Source organism: Lathamus discolor, chromosome 8 (genome assembly GCF_037157495.1).
Source record: "Lathamus discolor isolate bLatDis1 chromosome 8, bLatDis1.hap1, whole genome shotgun sequence".
Taxonomy (NCBI): Eukaryota; Metazoa; Chordata; class Aves; order Psittaciformes; family Psittacidae; genus Lathamus; species Lathamus discolor.
Window position 1 is genome coordinate 16,142,273 of NC_088891.1, and position 17,973 is coordinate 16,160,245.

The following is a 17,973-nucleotide window of genomic DNA, read 5'->3' on the forward strand; positions in this document are numbered from 1 at the left end:
GACTAGGAATCAAGATTTGCATTTAACACTAATAGAAATATGATTGCCTTGCACTTCAAATAGGATTTTGAAATGTAGGAACTGCTACTGTAAATCACACTAGTAGCCCAGTCAAATCTGCTGTTCTTTTTCCTCCTAATGCAACTAAGGGTAGTGCCTCAGAGAAAAACCCAAGAATTCAGCAGTTCTTTTGGCCTCACTGACACCTGATGGTGACAAGTTTCATTGCTCACTGTTTTACTGTTCATGCACCAAAAAAAAGAATAAAAGAAAAAGAAGCAAATGTAAAACCACTGCTTTCCAATCTATTTGACTGTTGCTGTCCATGTTTTTGGAAGAGTTGAAAAGAAACACAGGTGGGATTATTCAGAGCACACATCATTGTGAACACACCAGTCAGGCCTTCTCTCTTCAACAGTAAAAGTCCTACTTTCCTCTCACATAAGTCTTTCTTGAGGTCACTTTTTTCCCCTTCCATTTCCTAGTACATTGGTGCAGCTACAGCACACTTCACTCTCAAGACTGTAGTAAGTTCAGTAGTACTTTCTGTTCCTTTTTAAAAACATTTACACAGCTTGTTTGCTTCCCTGACTGCTGCTTCATATTGAGCAGATAACTACATTGAGTGATTTACAATGATATTCCATCTTTTTCCTGTGCTTTGCCAATTTATGTGTGACTGGATAATCTTCCACTGCATGTTACTTTGCATTTGACAACTGGCCTGATATCAAGGTGCCTGAGCAAGTGACTTCACTTTGTACACAGAAGTTTTTTCTAGTGCTGTATATTTCACAAAGCATTTTTAAAACTTCTACGCCAAATGTCAGCTCTCCGACCATTCAATTTTCTTTCATAGATTTCTTCAAAATGCCAAGTTCACAACAGCCATCAGCTAATCCTGAGGTGTTGTTTAAAACACCAGTTACTCAATTCACTGTCAGCTGTCTGCATCCTGTACCCTAGAAGATCTTCACTTTATTTCTCCTACTATGCAGCATTTATGTAAAATATAATATGTTGTGTTGAGGTTAGCATTCAAATTGTCTAAATACATTTTGAAGTTGTCAGGGATGGTGATATAAAGGAAGTCCTAATATAACTATTCTAACACCTTAGAAGAATACATTTTGTATTCTTAGATTCACGGAGCTTCTTCAGAATGTGTAACAGCATCTGCAGACTTTCAGAAAGCTGCTGTGAGGGCAATCACTCCCTTCAGCAGCTGCTTCCTTGGCTTCCTGTCAGGCAACTGCACTGTGAAATCACTGCACCAACAGTTGTCCTCCTTTACTCCTTTGACTTCAGATTATTTTCTTGTTGATGGCATTTTTCAATCGGACTCTTTATCCTTGTTTACACTGGAGAAGTTAATCATTGCTGGTTCAGAGTGCAGAAGAGGATGCAACTGCAAAGCTAACTGCAGAATGTGCCAGGTTACTGCCAGTTCCCAAAGTGGTTCTGAGCAGATTTCGTTCTTGTGTATACTGGCAGCAAACCCACATTCATCCATGATTCTGCTCCGATACTGCTGACATTTAATATCAGCAAGAGATAATTCTCCTAGTACAGACATGTATTTTTTTCTTGCCAGATATTAAACTTGTGTCACTCATAAATATTAGGCAATGTCACTTTGCCATAGAACCCTTGGGAATAATTTCTACTTGAACTCATTTTGCCTCTCACTGTTGAAAAGTTTGAAAAAAAGTCAATGAAACAGAAGTCCAGACTTCTGAATGATCTAAATCTATGAATTTCTGCTGATGATGCTGATGAGGCCCATACGAGAGAATGGAGCATATTTTAAATTCACCTTTTGAATTTCCTTTCATTAATGTAACACGCTGTGATCACCTTCATGCTACCATCATACAAAACCCCCTTTGGATCAGAAGACAAAGCCCCATCAATATGCAAATCTTCAGAAAATGTGTACTTGGGTGCAAGAGCCAATCCATGTTCACAGTCAAAGGCTGCTGTAAATCGCTTACTAACTTTAAAAACCCAGCTTGATTGAAGTTTCTACTTGCTCTGCCCCTCTCATTTAGAGGGCGTGAACTGCAGGATAGAAACAATGCAAGGCAAAGACTGTTTTTACACTGAACAGTTTGGCATGAGTTCTGACTATTGCTCTGGGTGTGATCATAATATTAAACAACAATGAAGCAACCAGACTCTCCTCCTAAACTAAAACCAGCTAGTTACTAAGTACACCCCATATGTTACACAGCAAGCCAGGGTCCAATGGCTAGCAGTCATCATGCAGAAGCAGCAGTCAAAATCACTTCAAATGCTAGTTATACTTACCCTCACTTAAAGGCATCTCTCTGGTTTCACGGAGCTAAATCTTAAACCTAGCATCAGTATATTCCTTTCTGTATTTTTTCCATGCCTTCCTTAATTACAGACGTTTTTCAGCTGTCCTGAGTACAAATCAGAGATCCAGGAGAGTCCTACAATTCCACTCCTGTTTTCTTTCCTTCTCTACAATGATACAACTAGCTTGCCTTCCAACCCTTTGTTCACCTGCATGTCTGTAACTGAACAGAGTTCTGCATATAGATCCTTTATAAATTTTCAAAGACCAACATATGCATAAGGACTCTGTACCCAAGCACTCCAGTAAATATTTTAGGAAGACCTCTTTTGGCTACCTGGAGAAATCAGCAATATACATTATATATATATATATATATGATATAAATATATATAATGTATAAAAACTGCATATATTTGAAAAGCAAACAACAGGAATATCTGCATTAAAAGCCCTGCTTGAGAATATCTTGGTGGTAAGAGAGACACATACAAGAAAGAAATCCCACCTAAAAGGCCCTACACAGCATCTTCAGCAAAAATCCTAAGGAACCTCAGATCTTCACATGAAGACTTGCACTTCAAATTGCAATGCATTATACTGAAGAAAATATCTTCTCCACAGCTGGAAGAAAACATGTCTAACAAACAAGTAGTTGACTGAACAAAGATAAGCATTCAATATCAAGTATTGAAACCCACAAGATTTTTAATCCATCCTTATACAGTTTTGATTCCAACAATTTCAGCTCTTGTCCATGAGCATCCACCAATTCACCAGTTGAGTTTATCCTGAAGGTATAATTGCATATTACAGAATTATTATTTTTGATACAACAATTCACAACACAAAGTTCTTCAAATCCCAAAGAACTGCAGCTTTATACCAGAGTCCTTCTTTTTCCTGTCAGCTGCTAAATCAATGACACATGGTATTTTATGGACACTTTATATCCTACAAGAATAGATGTTCAGAACACACAACTGCATTCCTTGGAAGAGAGGGTATCTCTGTTGTATTAATCTAGTCCAAAGTTTCCCTCTGCTAGGGAAAGAGTCCAGTTGCAGAGACAGCCTTTCCAAGAGAGAGACATCTGCCCGCTAACAACCGGACTGCAATTACCAAACATTTTCTTTAGACGTTACTGACCAGTAAGGAATCAGAAAACAGCTACACAACTGTATTTACTACAGCAACTTAAGCATTTGGAGGCCTTCTAAAAATCAGAAGTAGCAGTAGTGCAACACCAGCTTTTAAGAGAAAGGTCACCAAGACCCCTAATACCAGACCAGTACAAATGACAAGTGAAAAACACCATTCTAAAAGCTGATAGCCTAGGAAAGCAAAAGTAAGACAAACCACAAACAGGACATTCTTACTCACTTCAAGGTTAGGAAATGTGGCACAGAGAGACTGAACAGCCTGCCTAGCTCTCTGGGAAGTGAACTCAAGTGCTCTGAACTGGGACCATAACTAAGCACCATCTTTTTGCATAATTTTCACTAAGCTAAACAGCAGAAAGCATCTTGTGATTTTGTTTTTTCTTTGTTCCAGGACAACCTACTACAGCCTAGGGCATATTACAGTGGTACAGCAAAGCCTTTCCATTTCCCCACTGCAATATAGCCTAACCATCACTGAAATTGCAGCATTTAGGTAGTGTTTCACATACCATACTCTGCATAATAACCTGAGGAAACAATAATCCTACTAAATGGCTCCAAATCCATCTTAGTATGTGCCTTCCAGGTCCTTCTTTAGACACCCATACATGAATGGGACCAGATTCAACTGTGCTGGAAAAAAAGACAAGTATGCTTGCAGCACAAGATGCTGCACCCTCCTTTATCCTACCATTAGAAAATCACTTTCAAGGAGGGCAGTTGCTGGATGCTACCTTCGTATCTTCTTCCTAAAAGGAATAGATGCAAAGATTGCAGAGGTCAAAGATGCTAACAAGATACTTTCAGCATAGATTTATAGTCAGCCAGCCCAGCAGCTACATTAAAAAAGGAGCCAAAAGAAAGTAGAAAGGGCATAGCAGTCTTAGTCAAGAAATGCACTGCTTCAAAATATACTGGTTACAGCATTCACTGTCCAGACTAAACAAGCATCCTCTGAATGAACATTTGCAGCTCTCTTCTCCTTTATTCCCCTCTGATTTAATCAAAATTCACCCAACCTTTTTGTTAGGGTCTAGGTTTTAAGAAGCTGATTTCAAATTACTAGCCTGACAAAAAAACTTGTTCTGAATTATACTCGAGTTAGTTACAAACTGAACTTACCCTTCAGTCATGATTTTCAACTTCTGCAGCTTGGAAAAGATGTTTTTCCCCCTTGTAGTTTTATAGTGGAGGATTTGCAGGAGTGTTCACACCACAGCTCCTCAGAGCCTCAGATTTCCTGCTAATGTACTCTGAGTTTCTGCCCTGTGATTAGACTTTTTTCACTACAGATTGGTGCTGTGATTCTATAAAGAAAACTGAAATCACTACTGTACACCATATGACTATAGTAATTATTAATTCCATATCTCTTCTCTTGATAGATTCTGAACTGGTTTAAATGACACTCTGAAAATAGCTACTGAACTAACAACCTTGCTTCTTAGTTTCACAGTACTGCAGTGGTGATCATTTTAGCAGAATCAGGCAACCTCATGTAACGATAAGTCTGTAGTTTGCACCAGAAATAAAAATGTTGCGAGTCCCAAAACTTCCATAAATTGCTTTTATTAGAGAGGAAGTTAGTTTTGTCCTCCTCTTTGATATTTTAGCCCAGCGAAAAAACTGACTGTCAGTTTTCAAGAAATCACTGCTCTGCACCAACCTGAAACCAAGAACAATCCTAAATCATCAGTGGAAGGCTTCTACATGGAAGCCAGAAAACCTGAAACCCGACAAGCTTTGAGCTTGATCTGGGTGTTCTGTTCTTACAAAACTTTCTTTTTTCAGTGCTCAGCACTGTATGAAGCAAGCCTCCAATGTCAGATTACAAAAAAATAAAAAGATCAGCACACACCATGACACAGAAAACACATGGAAAACAAAGGAATGGCAACTTCATTTCCTTACCCAAATTTGTCACAGCTGCTTGGCTATTTTCAACTACAGTACTAACAATAACAAAAATTTATGATGAAATTAATGATATTGAGTTAATGATTACTCAGAGATTTTATAAATCCGTTAGTAATATGTAAGTAAATGTTATTTCAGGGGAACGCACACAAAAAGAATGCTTGTTGCAAGATTAAAAAATTTAGCTTAGAACTGCTTAACCACTTTTTAGCATCAGTTAAAATCTGGGAAGTAATTTTTTGTTTAAGAGGACTAAGAAGGACTCTAAGACAGGCCAATACAACTGGGAATCTAAGTCTGCTCTTACTGACAATACAGAACAACAGAGGTCTCAGGAGTCCACCTGGTTCGACACCTCTTCAATGCATGGCTGACTTGGACACGATCACATTGCTCTGGGATCTGGTCCTGAGCCAACAGAAGAAAATCCCCAAATCCCAAACTAACCAGTGTCTGCTAGCAAAATCACATCCATTCTAGTGGGTCCTGGGAAGGACCCTAGCTCAAGGAAGTTCATTCCAGTTTTGCTGTCACACTCAACCAGTGCTTTCCCAGAATGGGATAAGTATCATTATCCAGCTGATCCAGACTAAAAGTACAAGCAAAGGTTTTTCAGATATTAATCTAAAATTATTATCTTATTTGAACTAAGCATTATCAGATCCCTGGGAATTGAACCAGCAGTACCAAATACTGGTACCTCTATAAAAGATCACCAAGTATAACTATTTGAGGAACTGCCTGCTTTGACAAAGATGAGGATTTGGTAATTACTAATAAAAGCAGAAAGTGCAGTGTAAAGGCTATACTATGGGATAATGAGCCAAAATATTTGGCTCTTCTCCCATTTTGGCAATGTAACTAGTGAGTAATCTTGAATAAGATATTAAAGTATTTAAGGGTAATTCACTGAATTTGGAATTGAAATTCTAAATACTGTGAAGCTTAAGGTGTGGTACAACTGGCATTGTAGGAGAAGAAAGGGCAGCTGGTGCTCCCTTGCAGTCGTAAGCCACAAATACTTAATGAATGTAGCTTCCGGAATGCCTCATACTAATACTTTCAACATTCAAAAACGCTGGTATGTTCACTGCTGTCCCTACATGTTCACTTCACAATTATTCCCTTACAACCACTATCAAGAGTATTAGAGATATTTAAAGCACAAATTCCATCATGATGCATTAATGGATTCAGCTCTATCTCCAAGATACTTGAAATACAAGGGGTTTCTGTGTACCTTTCAGGGGAATGACAGAGTTAAACAGTTATTTTTGCCCTCTCCATTTCTTCTCTAATGCTCGTCCAACCTTTGTTCTGTCTCAGGCAACAAGAGTAGTAGTTGCAAAAGGACTCCTGGTGTTATGAACAACTGTCATTATGCTTGAGAATAACAAACTACTACCCAGTGCCAAGAAAAATGCTCTGTAAATCTTAAGCAGTTATGCGAACTATTGCTTGGCTCTAAGCAGAACAGTGTTCTGTTGAAAAAAGAAAAGTTACCTCTAAATTTTTAATTACACATTTAGTTACACATTAGTCTCCCACATAAATAATTTTCCGTTCACTTAGTTCTTACTGAGATCAATGCTCCAAGTCATTTCATCCCCAAGTCTAACATTTGCAGCATTCAAACCTTTCCAAGGAAACGTTCCAAAAGCTTTCTGATGTTTTGGTCCTACGTGCTCATAGGCTGCCTTTAGCCCTGCTCTCTGTACGCTTGGACAGCCTCCTCCTGAACAGAATCAAAATATCTGGAGAACCTGCCATTGCCTAGGCAGCAGTCAGTGAACTCACACAGACGTGCATGCTGCTGAACAAAACGTTCCAAGCGTAAAAGGAAAGAAAAAAAGGTGCTAGCATCTAACATGCTTTTTACTCAGTTTCTTACTCCCCCCACCCTGTAAATAACCTCAAGTTTTATAAGATAGCCAAACTTATGGAAAGACATGGAAAAGACATTACTATTACAGTATTAAACACACCACAGTGTTTGTGCACATGTATTTATGTTTTTAAAGAAAAGCTACAAGAATGTTTTAACAGTTAAGGGGAAAACTTTTCTAACTTTTTAGAATCTATCAGTCTGCAGTTTTACATCCCACTTCTCTTCTTTCACACTTTTTCATAAAAAAAAAAAAAAAAAAAGACAACAAACAAAACGTCCCCAAAACAAAACCAAGACAAAACCATAAAGAACCTTCTCAAGATCCCCTGAGGGAAAAGTAAATAAATGGAACATACTTCTCCAGGCCCTACAAGGTAAGCATTTGGATGAGGAAGTGAATCTTTGACAACAAACAGATGAGCAGTTTTTGAAGGGAGGAGGGAATAATCAAATAAATGCATTTATCATGTACAGTGAATTTCATGTCCTGTGAGGGGGAAAAATGCAACAGGGCTTACCTGGACCTTTCTACTGTAGACAAAAGTGAATGATTTTAAAATCTATGGAACTGACTTCAGAATTTCAGGACTGACTTTGGTTTTGGTGGGCTTTTTTCTTTTTATTATTTTGTTGGGTTTTTTTTTTTTTTGTTTTTCTTCTCAATATCCAACCTTACTGTCTTTGCAAAGACAAACTTAGTCTTCTACTTTTGGGTCAGGGCTTTTATGAAGATTGGAGGCACTCATGCATACATGTAGATACAGGTTAAAATTACTGTGCTGCTACTTTACCTTTTCCTGACCTCCAGGAACTGGCACAAATTACTTATTTACTCGCTTTCCAAAAGGGCACTATCTCTCATTCATTACTTGAAGCCTCCTGAAAAAGAACATACATACTTAACACTTCTTGAAACTTTGCTTGTAACTTTTCACACAGAAGTTCTGGAATAAGGAATTTGGAAACAGCTGAAAATCAGCGGTGAACTGAGGGAGATCCTGCTAAGCAATCACACTCAAGACAAAAGGTGCAAGTTCATGCCTTTTTCACTCAGTTACCAGGCTTAAACAACTGTTGACTGACAACAGGTTTAGGTGTATAGACTTACATGTATTGCCTGCTAAGTTCCTCTCCTTACCAGTTGTTTCATGGAAGATGTTGCTCCAATTTTGGTGATGGATTTATTTTTAACAAAAGGAGATTGAAAAATCACACTGAGATACAAAGCAGTAGTAGAAGTATTTATAATCCAATCAACGAAAGAACTGTAGAATGGTGGAAGTCTACACATTAAAGTCATCATACTTGCCTGCAAGAAAATGAAAATATCTTCAAAGTGGCATATAACAGTTTTCCTCTTTCTTTCACCAAATGTTCAGTTTTGCTGAGTTTGTTCCAGTGTCCTAAAAGGCCTCTCGCATGTCTGTTTAATAGCCCTGTCTTGGATTATTGAATTCTGCAACTGCTTGGCCCCTGGTTCTAAACAAAGTAAAAGAAAACAAAAAAAGTCTTCCTTCAAGCACTGTCATAAATTTAAGGAAATGAACTAAACTCCAACACCACCAAAGAAAAGAATGTTCTCACTCCCGTGATTTCAAATTTGAAGAGTAGAAGAAATCTCTATCACCCTCTCCACCTGGAAGGAGCAGAGGATGCAACCCTAATTTCACTAAGCGAGACTAAGTTGATAACTATTACTAACAGTGTCCTACCTCAACAACACATACAAAGTCATGCTCGGCTAAAAGCACTTACTGCAGTATTTAAGTATATGCTTGAAAAACTTTCACACAAATCCTTTGTTTAAATGTGACCCAAGAAAAGACAGAGAGAATCACAGAATCATAGAACAGTTAGGGTTAGAAAAGACCTTAAAATCATGTATGAAGTTAATATTTATGGCAATATTTAGTACATGTTTTTATAAAAGACAATAGTAACAAAAAAATAGAGCAAGGTTTATTATTTCAAATTGAATTCTACAGCAATTTCAGAAATGTACTCAACTGTATTTACCATCTGAGGAAATAACTACTTAATGGAGTGTATTTCCTATCAGAACTCTCACAATATCCTTAGAGTTGTCACAGACAGGGAAAATACCTAGGGTGCAATGTAAGTATTTTCTAAGAAACAGGATTTATCTATGTAAACCAACTTATACTACAGAGGTTAAATGCAATCAACATAGTTCCAGTAATCAGATTTCTTCTTACAAAAAATATAAAATGGCATTTAGTGCAACAGTGGAAGCTTTATTATTCTTAAGTGTAAATAATCAGTGGAAGAGAATTAAGCTCCTGCAGGTCTGTACTAAGAGTATTGTGTGAGTTATATTTCCACTTACCGATGAAAAAAGTAAACTAGGATGTTTATAGCAGATCTGTATGAAACGCACAGGATAACCAGCTGTGACCGATTCATAAAATCACAAGATAAAGTTCCATTGCTTCCACCTAATAAAATGTTGGTGATACCTGCTGAACCAGTAAGTGTCCTACCTTTGGTGTGAAAGTGTCAATTTATCTTTGGTATAAGATAAATTGTTGAGCATTATGACCTACTACTTTATATGACAGATTCAGGTCGCTCTAGAATGTACAACGCTGGGAAACACACAACTGCACTTCCTGTTGTCAATAACTACTTTGTACAAATATTTTATGTATAGCATATACAAAAGCATTCATGCAAACACACACATAAACATTCGTGTACATACACACACAACAGAAGTATTAATCTACCCATTCAGCTTCTGAAAAAAGGATGGCAGAAGGGAACATAAAGACAGGCTTTTAGTTAACTTGTGAGTATCTAGGCTAAAGCCTATTCTTTCTAAACAAAAAATTTTCCTTCTGTCTCTTTGTAGAGGCTTGATGGGCAAAGAAAGAAGAAAAGACTTTTAAAAGTGGCTTCATATTTGCATTTTCTTTCTTTGTCCCAGCCTAAATTTCTACCATTATAAAGTATGATCTTCCACTTCAAAAATCTGGGGGTACAGACTGATGGTTCCCACAACAGAGCAGTTCTTATTTGTACAAAGACAAGTCTGAATGTGGAAGTGATCCAAAGGTGACTTCAGACTGACCGCATTCATCAAATAAATAAAGCTGCTGCAAGCATGCAGGTAGTCCCCTCTTTACTTACACGATCAAAGCATAGCTGTTAGTGTAGTAGATAAGACAGGATAAACTCTTTCAGATTTTTTAGCTTGCTAGGCTTCTGATAAATGCTATAGACTAAAGGTGGGTGGAGTGAGACAAAACTGTATGCACAAAATGAAACACTTAATAAAACAGGGAATGAAATTCAGGGAAGTAGGCTTATACACCTTAACATATTTGCTTCTAGAAAAATAAAACATGAAAAAGTGCACAAATACGAGGAGGTAAGTAGTTTGCACAGCTATGAAAACTACTCTATAGGTAGGTACAGGTTTAGCATAGTAAGTAGTGTATATAGCATAGAACTTAATAACTAAGATTTTAAGCAATCATAAATTTCCATGTGATTCTGCAGAATATAGAATGAGCAATTTTAGGGAAATATGAATTAAAGTACTTACTGGGCCTAATTTGTGACAGTTAGAATTCCTAACACTGTTAAAATACCATTATCCAAACTCTATGGATGACTATTATAGAAACATTTTTTTTTGTTTTGCTTTTAAATGCTTGTAACAGAATGACATTTTTCTGCTGCTAGTAATAAAACACAAACTCTGTATCTCGTTGACCTAGTTATAAGAAAGTATCTAACCCCCATTCTACAGTTAAGATCTCTTGGTGACATTCAAATTCTGCTTTGGGTAGGCAGCTTGTGGAGAAAGCATGTACCTGATGTGTGCATACAACACAGAATGGTCCTAGCATGCTAAACCTGCATACAGCAAAAACCTGAACCACTGCAGTGAGACATCCAGCGAGTCCTTAACTCCATTAAGTTGAAGAATCAGTTGGGGCACTGGACCCAAGCAAGGTAATATGGATGTAATTTTTCCTTCATAAAGAGGCTTGTTTTCACCTCCCTCAGCTCCCATATCCACAGATTGGTATGTATATTCCTGTCTGATCAGAATCAAAACTGAGTTTATTAAAGAAAAAGGAACTAAAGAAGGTGATAGGGTAAAAAAAAAAAACTTAAACCAATAACCAAGCAGTAAGCATTCGGGACGTCAGGAAGGAGCATCTCATTTCAGTCTTGAAACTGTTTTAATGCTTTCCTGTTTAATAACAGTTAGAGTAGCACTGTAGGTGAAGGGTGATAGAATTTCTTCCTACAGGATAAACTACACCTCAGAGCTGCCAAAAATCTATCATCCCTGCTCCTTGGTTCTCATCCCACCAAAGCTTAATATTGGACTTTCTAACTCCAGTGACCAGAAGCAACTCCCAAAATGCCACTAGCTTAAGGCATCAAAATGATCCATCCCCCACCCGACATCATGTAGTTCTGTGGTCTCTTGTTTTGTCACTCATTTTAAGGAAAAAAAATACTTAACATACATGGCTAGACACCACTTGAGTATTTGAGCTAACACCCAAAAGAGGTAAAGGCAGTAGTTCACACCTTCCACTGCTGTTAAAAGCTCTTTGCAAACTTCTGCCTTCACATTTTTGAGGTTTTCCGTACTACTAGAACAGCCAAAGCCTAACTTTTCTTTAAAGAAAGAATATCAAAGCTGAGACTGAGGGGCGCATCACTAAGTCTTACAGATTTATTTAGGTGGGATCCTCCTGGTCCTTTTCAGTTCCAGATACGGATCAAGCAAATGAGACACAGACAGAAAGGAGTTCTCTGCAGCACTGTCTGTGCTTAAGTTCTTGAAAAAGCAAGAAGTATTTTTAAGTACTTGCACCTCCACTAATAACAAAAGCAGGAGCACTAGCAGTGCTGTATTTTTATCACAAAACGTCCAAGAAGGCCTGGATGTTGCTGCAGAGCCAGCCAAATTCCAGCAATGCAAAGAACAGCTGCATTCTCCAGCAGTACAATTCTAAGGACAAAGCTCCGTACACAGCTGCAACATGCTTTATGTAGCTCCATGTAATCCTAATTCCATTCCCTGTTGCATGCAGGTACATTGGACGGATTAGAAGATTAATATTGGTACAGGTTGGACATTGATTTTAGCTGCAGGTCCAGAAAAAAACTAGCAGTGCTCAAGGCCAATGAAGTAGCATTTAAAAGCTTCTTTAGAGCTAGAAACTTCCAGAAGTCTTGAGACAAAACTGCTGTAACATATTGCAGGGACAACCCCACATTTCAGGATGAATATACATCTCTTCTAACTTGGTTAAATAAGACTAAAGATTTTTGTCTCTATATCCAGATTGTTGGCCAGACCACACTGAAATACAGTATGAGTAGATGTTGACGGGAATATAAAGGAATCAATCAAAAAAATTGCTGAATTGAAAAAGAAAGATTAAAAAAAAGCCTAAAGCTCAGGTGCTGCCAGAGAAAATATTTGGGTTTTTGTTTTTTTTTTTTTTTAAACTATTTGGGAGAGGCATAATGGTGTAACAGCATTGTTTTCTGTAAAGTGGTCTGTTTATTTAGGCCAGTGTGAAGATTCTGTGCATGTCTGTCTCTGATTTTGCAAGACATCAAATCATTGAGGAGCCTTTTCAGACTGAAAACCTTTGATCTGCACAGGTTCTGCAAGCATGTCTTGCTTGAGGGCAGCAATATAACGATCTCTGAGAGAATCCTGAAATAATAGGCTATCCTCTTAAATCCCATGTTTGAGGAAGACATTTGGCACTGGACTGCTGGCAGGTTAGCAAATGAACATCCCAGACAACATGAAAAAGATGAGTGGTTCTATTCTATCCTTAGACACTAATGAGCCAGCTCAAATTACAGACTTCTCCCCAGCAAACAGGAATAGGTGTCTGGGTTGGACCCTTCCCTGCTATATGTCTTGCAAGGGGACAATATAATAGATATACATGTGCATTATATTTGCCAATAAAATGTTTTCTGCTCCTATCTGAGTAGCACCAAGGAAAGACGTCAATACCAAGCTGCTGTCACCCACCACCTCCCATCCATTTGCAGTGCTTTTCAAATCTGGACCAGGGGAACTTTATCCTAGATCACACCTTTTATCTCTTCAGAAATGATGTGCCACTTTCCCAGCAGAGGCAGCAGATGGGAATGGCTGCTGCTCCAACAGAAACAATTCATCTAGCTGGAATTTCTCTAGAGTTTATCTGCTCTAACACAGAACAGAAATAAGAAAATGCTTTTCAAGAATTGTATTAACCCTTTAATAGCAGTAAGCAAGTTAACTGCTCCCTCCAGAATACACGAAGCTGACTGGTAGCACAGATTTACATAAAAGTTTGCAGAGTTACTGTTTTCATAAGACACAATGCTGCCTGGGAATGTCTCTGGCAAAGTACCAGGAAAGAGACATCATGTAGTAAGGGTTATTAAAGGGTAAAAGGCCCTACCCTTTCTAAACTGAGACAGGTATTAATGTGAGATACATATTCTTTGGTACTTTATAAAGTGATCAGTAGGAGTTTCTAGTGTAAATAAAGTAGTAAAAAACATTCAATAGTGATCTGAATCACAGACGTGACACATGACAGAGACACCCTGTTCTAACAGCTTGCTGAAAGCCGCCTTCTGGAATGAATTGGGAGAGCAACCAAAGAGAACAGTTAGAGAATGTTATGATAAGATCAATGTTCATTGAGGTTGGGGTGCACATATTTCTCACTGAAAATTACAGTGACCTGCCAAGCTCTACAGGCCTGAAATCAAAGTTGCAATCTGTGCTTCCAGCTCACTCTTGCATTTAGCCCTCTATTTCACGCAGTTGCAGTGACATAGGCTTTCCTCTGCTCCACAGCACTATGCTGCACCAGAGGCAGCTGCTTTGCCCAATTCCCCACATTCTAGAAAATGCACTTCTAAAAATCATATGGACTGCAAATTGCCATTATAGTCCCTCCCTATCTCATAGCCCACACTCCTCCACTTTTGCCACCCATCCACTCCTCCTCCCCTTCTCAATACAGCCTCAGAGAGATAAAAACAGTAAGACCTAAATTATAGATTTTGAGATGGTTTTCTCCTGATCTCCATTCCAGCCACAAAATTCCAGCCAGTTCCTTCACCTATGAATGACCATAAGGTAGCATAAACTTTCAGGTGCAGCTGCAAGAATCACAGTTTTTCCAGTCTCCTCCTAGGATAGGAGTGATAAAATTAATTTCTTACTAACGCAGGTGCTCATTTCTTAGATCTGAAAGTAGATGCTGATTTGCCAAGAACCCCAGGACCTTAAAAAAAGTTAACAAAAACCTTTATTGGCCCACAATAAGCAAACTGCACATAACTGCTTGGTTTCACTGTGTACAAGTGATTGGTATTCATTTCCAGGAGATCACCCTGGAGTTTACTCAAGCCAAAATCCTGATCCCAGTATCATAATTCCTGCCAAGAACTCAAGCCCTAATTCTCTCTGATATGAAGACTGATGTCATCACACAATGCAAGAATGAAAGAAAGCCAAACAGAATCTGACATCATACTGTTTTAATCCAGACTTAAAACAAGATAAACAGCTATAGTCATCAAGTTAACCACAACAACATTCTGTAAACCCTGCTGAAGAAAATACACTTTACGAAAGAAATAGTCTTGAGCACATCACAAAACTGCCTTTGGAAGGGTTAAGTCTTATGAAACTTTGTCCAAAATAGGAAAAAAAATATCAGCCAAATTTCTGAAATAATTTTTAATTGAGCTGCTAAAGACACCAAAGGTTTTACAAGATTTTTAGTTGAAACATAAATTGCCATAAAAAATACTGTGAGACCAAAAGCAAGATTTTGGCAATCCTGTTCTAGACTTCCAAATGCTTCTGATTAGGAATCACTGAACTGATTGCATTCTGAAACAAATGAAGGAACCCACAGCAAGAGTCCTCTACATCAGCAAACATTTTCAAGAGATGTTAAATATTTAGCACATAAGCTCCCACAAAAATACCCACTTTCAATGCATTCCATTTATCACAAAGTCCACTCATCCTATAGGTGCAATGAGCAATAAAAAAAGTGTCATGATTTCTCCTTAGAACTTAAGTCAGACTAGTTTAAAAAATAAAATTAAAAAATCCAGGCTATACTTGACCTCTGAGTGTTACAGGTGAAAATGCTACTTAGTAAGATCTGTGTCAGTGGCAGCCAAGGAACAGATTGTCTCATCTGCTGATTCAATTGAATTTAGAGCAATAAAAAAACCCCAAAACCCAACCTTCAAAAAAAGTGCCAGGGGAAAAAAAATTCCCACTGAATCTAGCACTACATGTGCTAGAACTGCCTTTGCTTCCCTCTGACAGGTGCCCCTACCCCTAGCATGCTTCCTCTGGGCCTCTCCACGTAACACATTCATGGCACTTTAGCTTGACACCAATAACAAATACTAATTAAGCAATAGCCTCTCTGTAGCCCTTTCCCACTGTAGAGATGAGGAAAAAGTTACCTGTGCCTGTCTTCTGTTGGACCAAGCACTGAAGCTGTAAGTAATGCCGATAATATTTTCCTTAAATAATGACAAAATATACTAACAGCTTAGAAAGAAAGGGTGGGGAAAGCGTGAGCCTCCTAAGGGGAGCAGGGAAGGAGAAATATACAAGGATTTGGCTTCCCACAACAGTTCTCACACCTCTAAAAATACACAAGTCTGCCTTACTCTCTGTAGCTGCCCAATATTTAACATACATTACAGATGAGATATACAGCACCTGGCTACCTTAACACCTTTGTCAGCTCATTACCAGATATCTAATGCAACCACGTGTTTTTATTTCACTTTTGCTGCTGTTAAAACGAAGGCCAACAGGGGATGATCCTCTCAAAGGCACTGCTTTTTATCCTATGGCCTCTTTATACAATTTTGGATGAGTTTGACAAGTGTATTTTATAAAAAAGTGTCTCTGGAATAAAAAAATGAGAGCTAGTCAGCAGTGAGGCTGCACAGATGTCTTAAACTAAATATTCTTCAGTATGAAAATCTTTACAATTGACACTAATCTGTCATGCTGAAAGACCTCAAACACATTCATAAATCACGTATCAAGATACGTATTACTGAAATGCTCGTTTGTGCCAGCAAAGTGACAAAGATTGTTGCAGTGAGGAAGACATGACTCACCTTAAATGGGCAACATATGTTGATCGAATTTGGAAACTGTCCTGAGCATACCTGTATCTATTAGTATACTTTCCTGACACAGCCTCTAGTTAATCCCTGAGAGTGAGCCTACAGCTAGCATCATCAAGCAAGAACAAAAGTTCAGTACCAACACAGCAGAAAGAGCAAGTAACCAAGTCAACTTTCTCAGATCACCTGTGGTTCCTTTTTTGGTTTCTTCTTGTCCTGGCTTCAGCAGTAGCAGTCATTTTTCCTCCTTCTTAGTAGCTGCTTTTGACTTTCGGGCTGGGAACAGCGCTGATAACACTGATGTTTTTAGTTACTGCTCAGATGTTTAGTCCGACCAAGGACTTTGTGAGTCTCATACTCTGCCAGGGAAAGGGGGGAAGCAGGGAGGAAGCAGAGACAGGACACCTGACCCAAACTAGCCAAAGAGGTATTCCATACCACAGCACGTCATGCCCGGGATGTAACTGGGAGTTACCTGAAAGGGCACTCACTGCTCGGTCGGGCTCGGTCAGCGGGTGGTATCGTATTCTCTCCCCTTGTTATTTCCCCTATCATTAATATTATTGGTGGTAGCAGCAGTGATTTGTGTTATACCTTAGTTACTGGACTGTTCTTATCTCAACCTGTGGGAGTTACATTCTTTCAATTATCCTCCCCAGCAACGAGATTAAGATTCATGCAATTTAAAAAATGGAAACAACAAAGTTAAAGAGTCCTTAGCAGCTCTGAAGTAATTTTCAGCCAGCGTAACTCACTTTTCCTTTAAAGATGCAAAGCACTTATTTTTCCTTTTAAATAAAACTGAAAACGCAGTGAACAGGAATCCACAGAATATATGAAAAATCTGTTCACTACAAACACCATCTGCAGATTACCTCCTTTTTTTGTAGTTGCCCAGAACATCATAGTCACTGCATATGAGACAGCAGCTACCTTGCAACCTGTCAGCTCACCACCAGAAATGGCTATGTCTAACTGAACTCACATAAACTTACATCAGAGTAACACATGTATTTCTATCTTGTCACCAAGCACATTGGACGTATTTTGCAACATTTGTTTAGTTAAGAACTGTTCATACTTTACATTAATAAATGAAAATAACTGATTAATAAGAATGCCTTTAAATGCTCATAATACTTGGAATAATCTAACAATGGCTATATCAATATTTGTCTTCAATAAGATGTTAAGTCCAGCTAAATCTACAATAATAGGCTCTAAAATAAAACAGGACCTGAACCAAAGACTTAAAGTAATAAACATGCATAACTAATATGTTGCCTTTAACCTTTTATGTACTGCTTCAGGAAAAAATAATAAAATATATTTTTGGCTGTAACAAGTCATAAAAATCCTGAATAATAATGGAAATATTCAAGTGTGTGATTAGAAGTAAGCATGTACTTTGTATGCAGCATGTACTTTGCTGAATAATGGTAATACACAATAGATAGAGCTCAGTATCTATAGTTACATCTGGAAGTGTTGGCAAT

At 38.2% G+C, this 17,973-nt stretch overlaps 1 protein-coding gene across 1 annotated transcript in view; it reads right to left on the minus strand.

Annotated features, from left to right (window-relative positions):
- THSD4 (thrombospondin type 1 domain containing 4) overlaps nucleotides 1-17,349 on the minus strand; it is a 312,906-nt gene extending 295,557 nt beyond the window's left edge. The window contains exon 1 of the mRNA XM_065688400.1: nucleotides 15,797-17,349. The gene's annotated coding sequence lies outside the window, so the exon portion shown is untranslated. The remainder of the gene's footprint in view (nucleotides 1-15,796) is intronic.
- Between the last annotated feature and the right edge of the window lie 624 nt (nucleotides 17,350-17,973).